A 9231-nucleotide genomic window follows, 5' to 3' on the forward strand; every position below is an offset into this window, starting at 1 on the left:
GCCTCATCCCACTGCTGGGAGGGGAATGGGGCTGGAGATTAAGTTCAGTTAACAATGGCCAATGATATAAGCAATCATCCTTAAAGAAGCCTGCCCCCAAAACCTAAAAGGATTGGATTAGGAGAGCTTTCCAGGCTGGTGAATGCATGTAAGCTTCTGGGAGAGTGGTGTGCCCCAGAAAGGGCATAAGAGGTTCTGCACCTATTCTCACCTGTCTTGCCTTATGTATCTCTTCCATCTAGCTATTCCTAAGTTATATCCTTTTGTAATGACCAGTAATCTAGTAAGTGAAATATTTTCCTAAATTCTGTGATCTGCTCTATCAAAGTAATGGAACCAGGGGTTTATGGAAACCTCAAATTTATAGCCAGGGGATCAGAAGCACAGGTAACATTGGTGCTTAAACATAACACTGGTGCATAAACATTCAGCATTGGTGTCTGAACAAGGGAGGGGGCAGTCTTATAGGATTGAACCCTTAACCGCTGAGATCTGACACTATCCCCAGGGAGATAGTGTAAGAATTGATCTCAGTTGGGCTTCCCAGGTGGCACTAGTGGTAAAGAACCCACTTGCCAATGCAGGAGACTGAGTTTGATCCTTGGGTCAGGAAGATCCCCTGGAGGAGGGCGTGGCAACCCACTCCAGTATTCTTGCCTGGAGAATCCCATGGGCAGAGGCGCCTGGTGGGCTACAGTCCATAGGGTCACAAAGAGTCCAACAAGACTGAAGCGACTTAGCACAGCACACAGTAGAATGACCAGCTGATGTCCTGGAATTGTTTGGTGTGTGGAAAATACACACATCTGTGTCAGAAGTAAAGGAGTATAGTGTAGAGGAAACACACAAGAGGAGATGTGATATGTGTATGTATATAGATTGAAAGTGAAAGTGAAAGTCGTTCAGTCGTGTCTGACTCTTTGCGACCCCATGGATTGCAGCATGCCAGGCTTCCCTGTCCATCACCAACTCCTGGAGTCCACCCAAACTCATGCCCACCGAGTCGGTGATGTCATCCAACCATCTCATCCTCTGTCGTCCCCTTCTCCTCCAGCCTTCAATCTTTCCCTGCATCAGGGTCTTTTCAAATGAGTCAGTTCTTCGCATCAGGTGGCCAAAATATTGGAGTTTCAGCTTCAACATCAGCCCTTCCAATGAACACCCAGGACTGATCTCCTTTAGGGTGGACTGGTTGGATCTCCTTGCAGTCCAAGGGACTCTCAAGAGTCTTCTCCAACACCACAATTCAAAAGCATCAATTCTTCAGTGCTCAGCTTCCTTTATGGTCAAACTCTCACATCCATACATGACCACTGGAAAAACCATAGCCTTGACTAGACAGACCTTTGTTGACAAAGTAATGTCTCTGCTTTTTAATATGCTGTCTAGGTTGGTCACAGCTTTTCTTCCAAGGAGCAAGCGTCTTTTAATTTCATGGCTGCAGTCATCATCTGCAGTGATTTTGGAGCCCCCAAAAATAGTCTCTCACTGTTTCCATTGTTTTCCCATTTATTTGCCATGAAGTGATGGGACCAGATGCCATGATCTTTGTTTTTTGAATGTTGTTTTAAGCCAGCTTTTTCACTCTCCTCTTACACTTTCATCAAGAGGCTCTTCAGTTCTTCACTTTCTGCCATAAGGGTGGTGTCATCTGCATATCTGAGGTTATTGATATTTCTCCCGGCAATCTTGATTCCAGCTTATGTTTCATCCAGCGCAGCATTTCGAATGATGAACAAGCAAACACTCATGGGAGCAAGCAAATAGGATTTATTAAATAGAAGGAAAGTACAAAGCTCTCAGCATAGACACTGAGAGGGGGTAAGTTCAGTTCAGTTCAGTTCAGTCGCTCAGTCGTGTCCGACTCTTTGCAGGGGGAGAGGGGGTAAAGAGTCCTCAAAAAGGCAGGGATTATAACAGTTTTATATCTTTACCAGTATTCACCTGTACATTTTTGGTTGGCTCCTGTCCTTAAAAATACGTCATTTTTAACCAATCAGTTTAAAGGTCAAGATGCTTAACTAAATATCTTTATGGCTTAACAGAAGTTAATCACTGCCCTTCCCTGGATCTGAGTGCTGATAATTTATCAAACCAAGGATACATTCTAGGAATTTGTGACAAAGGGTATAGCTTTAGGCTAATGGATCAAGATGTTTATTGAAAACAAGGTCTCAGAGTCCTACTGCTGCTAAGTCGCTTCAGTCGTGTCCGACTCTGTGCGACCCCATAGACCGTAGCCCACCAGGCTCCTCCATCCCTGGGATTCTCCAGGCAAGAACACTGGAGTGGGTTGCCATTTCCTTCTCCAATGCATGAAAGTGAAAAGTGAAAGTGAAGTCGCTCAGTCGTGTCCAACTCTTCACAACCCCATGGACTGCAGCCTACCAGGCTCCTCCATTTATGGGATTTTCCAGGCAAGAGTACTGGAGCGGGCCAGAGTCCTACACTAACTAGCAATTTCTACCTCAATAGCATATATATTTGTCAAAGAACAAAATTCAACTACTGAGTCCATTTTAAGATTGTATTGTCTTTATTCAGCAAATCATGAATGGATTAACAGATAGAAAGCAGTTTTCAGCAGCTTTGCAAAATCAAAGACTTGGGAATTTCCTGGTGGTCCAGTGGTTAGGACTCCAAGCTCGCACCTCAGGGGGCATAGATCCCTGGTCTGGGAACTAAGATTCCTCACTCTATGTGGTACAGCCAAAAAAGAAGGGAAAAAAAAGCTTTTGCAGGTAGAAAGGAACAAGAACAGGGAAGTCATACTAGGCATCTGCTGGCCAGTTAAAACAAGGGTTGTTGTTCAGTAGCTAAGTCCTCCCTGACTCTTTTGCAACCCCCATGCACTGTAGCCTGCCAGGTTCTTCTCTCCATGGGATTTTCCAGGCAAGAATACTGGAGTGGCTTGCCATTTTCTTCTCCAGGGATTGTCCCAACCCAGGGATCAAATCCACCTTTACTGCATTGGCTGGCAGATTCTTTACCACTGAGCCACTAGGAAAGCCCTAAACCAAGGGCACTTTCCTTAAAATGAGCAAAAGGAAATCTTAGAGCCTAGCTAGGTAACTGATGCTGAGCAGGCATGCACTGATTCTGATTGGTTGACCTCTGCCTTTCTCTTTTGGGAAATCAAAAATCAAAACTTGGTTAAGTTATGGTTTGCTGACATGGGCCTTACTTAGCATAAGCAATTTCATCTCAAGCTCAAACTGATACTTTAACATATTATATATTATACATATATACACAAATGTGTATTTATGCTAGGTACACACACACACACACACACACATATATATATATTATTTCCCACAACCATATAAGGCAGATGATATTATCCCTATTTTACAGATGAGAAGTTGAAGCTTAAAATTACTATAGCGACTTCCATAGGTTATCCTGCTAATAAGTGGCTGATCTAGGATTTAAACCAGGCATCTAATTCTAGAGTCCATTGAGAGTTGCCTTGAACCCCAAGTGGTACACTGAAACAACCTAGTGCCCCCCACCCCCACACCAGTGCTTGTGCTCAGTCGTGTCTGACTCTTTTCGACCCCATGGACTATAGACCGCCATGTTCCTCTGTCCATGGGATGTTCCAAGCAAGAATACTGGAATGAATTGGCATTTCCTCCTTCAGGGGATTTCCCGATCCAGGGATTGAACCCACGTCTTCTGCATTGTAGGTGGATTCTTTACCCACTGAGCCATCAGGGAAGCACCAACTTAGTATTTTTTAAAAAGTACTTATACAGCTTCCAGAATAACTAAAATAAAAAAACACAATAACAACTGATACTCCCAAGTGCTAGGAACATGTTTAGGAGTATAAATTGCAGCTGGAAGGAGTATAAATTGACACAACCACTTTGTAAACTCTTGGGCAGTATCCACTCAGACTGAACATACACACTGCCTATGATCCAACAATTCCACTTTTCACTGTATGTCCACTACACATGTTCACAAAAAGTGCAGAATATATGCATACCAAAAGACAGAAAGTGCACAGCAGTGTCATTTGTAAAAGCCACAGATAAGATCAATCCAATGTACATCAACCATGAAATGGATAAAGTAAAAGTTTCTCACCTTCATGTAACAGAAATATGATTCAAAAATGACAAAGAACTACTGCTACACACAATAGGGATGGATATAATGTTGTGTAATGGAATCCAAACACAAAAGCATACATTCAGTACAATTCCAAATTCCAAAAACAGGCAAAACTAGTCTGTGGTAAAAGAAGTTTTGGAATGCTTATTTCCTTTGGCAACATGTGACAACAACTAGGGGTGGGGGGCATAAAAAAATCTTCTGGGATAGTGGAATTTCTTGACCTGGGTAGTGGTTATTCAGATATAAAAATTCATCAAGCTATGACTTGTGTACTCCTGTCTGACATGTCAAAATTCAATATGAAAGCTTACAAAAGGAGAAGAGGAGGAGGAGGAAAATAATGACTAAGAATCCATCCTTGTTCATATTCCATAATCTCTTTTGTAGTGCTAGGTCATCTCATCTCAAACCTGGGACTCATTTCATATTAATGCTTCGTGTTTTCCCTAATGTGTGGTTCTTTTTGCATATTACCTTCTCCCTCACATATACATATATATCTAATCTGTTACAAAACCCAACCAAATCTGCTTGCTTAACTTCTATCCTCTCTATGCTTTTTTAATTCCCTTAGTTCAGGGTTTCTCAATCTTGGCAACACTGCAATTTTGAGCCAGGTAGTTCTTTGCTGTGATGGGTTCTCTTGTGCACTGTAGGATGTTTAACAGTTTCCATATCCTCACCCCACTAAATTATCAATAGCACCCTCTAGTTGAAATAAACAAAAATGTCTCCAGACATTACCAAATGTCTTGAAGGCAAAGGAATCACCTCTCACTCCACAGAGGCATTGCCTTAGTTATCAATGTCCTTACTATTAATCACCTGTATTAAGGCAAGAGATCTTACCTGAACCTCCTGCCCAGGATGGTGAAGTGAAGAAGTGAAAGTATTAGTTATTCAGTTGTGTCTGACTCTTTGTGACCCAATGGACTGTAGCCCTCCTCTGTCCATGGAATTCTTTAGGCAAGAATACTAGAGTGGATAGCAATTCCCTTCTCCAGGGTATCTTCCCAATCCAGGGACTGAACCCGGGTCTCCACTGCAGGCAAATTCTTTACTGGCTGAGTCACCAAGGCAGCCCCACCCAGGACAATACCTCTTCCCTATTCTTCACAGTCCTTACAGTTTTAGTTTTCTCCAAGATAAAATCTAGTTATCTCTAATGTGGCTTAAAAATAGTATTATCTTTCCTCTACTTACCTCTCCAGCTTCCTACCCCCAGCTATACTGAATTCCTTGCAGTTGTCTGAAGGATGGATGAAAGTTAGAAGAAGTGTTAGTCAGAAGTATTAAGTACACTAGCAGTTTAAAAGATAAAAGCAAAACTCCTAGAATGTTTTATATATAGAATATGAGTAAGCATGTACTTTGTGAAACATAGACAGAACTGTGTTAAATATACATAGTAAGTTAGTAAACTATAAGGCATACCAAAGTTAAAATAAATAAAAAATATGGAACAGAGCATCATTTACAGTCAAATTGGAATGGAAAAACAAAGATACGAATAATTATGCCATCTCTAGGATGACAGGTATGTCACCCCTAAATCAATCATCCACAGGCAACACTTAGTATGGTCTCATACGTGCGCTATCCAAGAAATGCAAATAAAACCCATGTCTGCTCCTCAGGCTAATTAGTAAGCTCTGGTTGTGACCAAGCATGTTTCCCTTCATCTATCCAAGGGAGCATACACGGTGGAAGTGGGCTAACCACAGAGTTACCTGGATGTGATCCACTATGAACTTGAAGCCTAGAGATTGCAAAGCACATGGCAAACCATATGCACAGATAATCCAGCAGCTTAGTGTCTTCCTACTAGTTCTTTTCAGAACTGATGGACCAACTTATAAGTTCTACTTCCATTAATGAAAGTGTCATTAGAGCAGCAGTTTTTTACCATGGTTCACACTGCTATGAATTTTACATCCATGATCTTATTTCATTTTTAGTCACAGTATCCACTGCTTACTGGGCTTCCCTGGGGGCTCAGCAGTAAAGAATTCGCCCGCCAATGCAGCAGACATGGGTTTGATCCCTAGGTCGAGAAGACCCCTGCAGAAGGAAATGGCAACCCACTGCAGTATTTTTGCCTGGGAAATCCCATGGGCAGGGAGAGGAACCTGGCAGGCTACAGTCCACGGGGTCACAAAGAGTCGGACATGACTAAGCAACCAAACAACAAACAGAGCAGGTGCGTGCCATTACCCCAAAGCACTTTCTACCTGTGGGCTCCTTGCTGTAACCTTAACCCCAGTCCTCATAAGCATATCATCAGCAAAGGCTGACGTGGGAAACACATGAACGCTGCAGAACTCATGACTCAGCTGACGCTACCCTTCCACCTGCTTGCACCCTAGTCTAAGTGTGTCAGTTTACCCCAAATCTTTCCCCTTGCTTTTCGCTGGCTATTTAATTCAGGCTTTAATCTCCTTCCAGAATACTCCTGCTTTAGCACCTCTCATTTTATCCTGTTGATATCCTTTTGTTTCTACGGCTGTGGTGTTAGCTATTTATCCTTCTGTCTCATCAGTCTACAAGCTCTTTGAGAACAGGAATAAAATTTCATCCTTTTTCTCTCATTATAACTTAGCAAAGTGCCAATCACAAAGTAACTACTAAAACAACTACTGAACGTCACCTCCTACAGACACAGTTAAGGAAGTTACCCATTGTTCTCGCCTTTCTCCCATTCTTAGTTTCTAAGATTGGTGTAAATCAGAGAGTGGCAAAATCCTGCTTAGGTTCAAAGCAGTAAGGAGGTGTTCAGTTCAGTTCAGTTCAGTCACTCAATCGTGTCCGACTCTTTGTGACCCCATGAATCGCAGCACGCCAGGCCTCCCTGTCCATCACCAACTCCCAGAGTCCACCCAAACCCACATCCATTGAGTCGGTGATGCCATCCAGCCATCTCATCCTTTGTCGTCCCCTTCTACTCCTGCCCTCAATCCTTCCCAGCATTAGGGTCTTTTCCAATGAGTCAACCCTTCGCATGAGGTGGCCAAAGTATTGGAGTTTCAGCTTCAACATCAGTCCTTCCAATGAACACCCAGGACTGATCTCCTTTAGGATGGACTGGTTGGATCTCCTTGCAGTCCAAGGGACTCTCAAGAGTCTTCTCCAACACCACAGTTCAAAAGCATCAATTCTTTGGCGTTCAGCTTTCTTCACCGTCCAACTCTCACATCCATACATGACTACTGGAAAAACCATAGCCTTGACTAGATGGACCTTTGTTGGCAGAGTAATGTCTCTGCTTTTCAATATGCTGTCTAGGTTGGTCATAACCTTCCTTCCAAGGAGTAAGCATCTTTTAATTTCATGGCTGCAGTCACCATCTGCAGTGATTTTGGAGCCCCAAAAAATAAAGTCTGATACTGTTTGCACTGTTTCCCCATCTATTCCCCATGAGGTGATGGGACCAGAAGCCATGCCGTGTGGGGCCACCCAAGACGGACGGGTCATGGTGGAGAGGTCTGACAGAATGTGGTCCACTGGAGAAGGGCATGGCAAACCACTTCAGTATTCTTGCCTTGAGAACCCCATGAACAGTATGAAAAGGAGGTGTTAGGAAGGACAATAGATTCACTGCAGAAAACAGCTGACAGTAGGTGTCCCTGGTGGCTGAGTGGTAAAAAAAATAAAAATAAAAATCTGCCTATAATTCAGGAGATGTGGCAGGAGCTAAGGGTTTCATCCCTGGATCTGGAAAATCCCCTGGAGAAGGAAATGGCAACCCACTCCAGTATTCTTGCTGGACAGAGGAGCAAATAAAACCACAAATAAAACCTCCCATGGACAGAGGAGCCTGGCGGGCTAGAGTCCGTGGGGTCACCAAAGCGTGGGACACCACTTAGGAACTAGAACAACAACCAAGAACATTTCGGTTTTGGTGGCTCTTCTTTCCCTGACCCAGTTTTTCACTTGGCTGTTTTAGGATTCACAAGGGGCTCATAGTGTATAGTTAAAATATGGCCCATTGTGGTGACCTGACAAACAAGGAATAAAGTCACAGTGGCCACATTGCCCTGGTGGGCATTCTGTTTTTTCCATATAGCAATATCCTGTTTTTCCCTGCTGATACCAGTCTCTCAAGACCACCTGACCACCCTGACAGTGAGACCCCTTCGACTATGTGACCACAAGACCCCAGCTGCGGGCTAAAGATAAACTGAGGCCCCCTCCCTCCAGGGCACAATTTCCCATCAATAGGGTATAAGAAGCGATGGCTGAAAAAAGAGGGCACTGGTTTTTCTCTAAGGCCAGTCTCTTTCTTTCTTTCTTCCTATAATAAATCTTTCTCTGCCTGACTGTCTTGCTCACTCTCTTTTTTCTCCATGCTCACCTTACAGGCTGGTTAGTGGGGCAGGGCAGGGTGGGACAGGGGTCCTCCTACCCCCACCTGAAAATATTTGAAGGTTCAACCCCTTCAGCTAAGAGATGGAGGGCTCTCAAAAATTCCAGGTGAATAAATCTGCTTTAAAAATTCAGTTCAGTTCAGTTCAGTCGCTCAGCCATGTCCAACTCTTTGCGACCCCATGGACTGCAGCACGCCAGGCTTCCCTGTCCATCACCAACACCCGGAGCTTACTCAAACTCATGTCCATCGAGTCGGTGATGCCATCCAACCATCTCATCCTCTGTCATCTCCTTCTCCTCCCGCCTTCAATCTTTCCCAGCATCAGTGTCTTTTCCACTGAGTCAGTTCCTCGCATCAGGTGGCCAAAGTATTGGAGTTTCAGCTTCAGCATCAGTCCTCAGTGATCATTGCCAAGAAATAGAGGAAAACAATAGAATGGGAAAGACTAGAGATCTCTTCAAGAAAATTAGAGATACCAAGGGAACATTTCATGCAAAGATGGGCACAATTAAGGACAGAAATGGTATGGACCTAACAGAAGCAGAAGATATTAAGAACAGGTGGCAAGAATACACAGAAGAACTATACAAAAAAGATCTTCATGACCCAGATAACCACAATGGTGTGATCACTCACCTAGGGCCAGAAATCCTGGAATTTGAAGTCAAGTGGGCCTTAGAAAGCTACTGGAGATTATGGAATTTCAGTTGAGCTTTTTCAAATCCTAAAAGATGAGG

The sequence above is a fragment of the Giraffa tippelskirchi genome, chromosome 11 (assembly GCF_054371585.1).
Source record: "Giraffa tippelskirchi isolate mGirTip1 chromosome 11, T2T-mGirTip1v1.2.pri, whole genome shotgun sequence".
NCBI classification, from domain to species: Eukaryota; Metazoa; Chordata; class Mammalia; order Artiodactyla; family Giraffidae; genus Giraffa; species Giraffa tippelskirchi.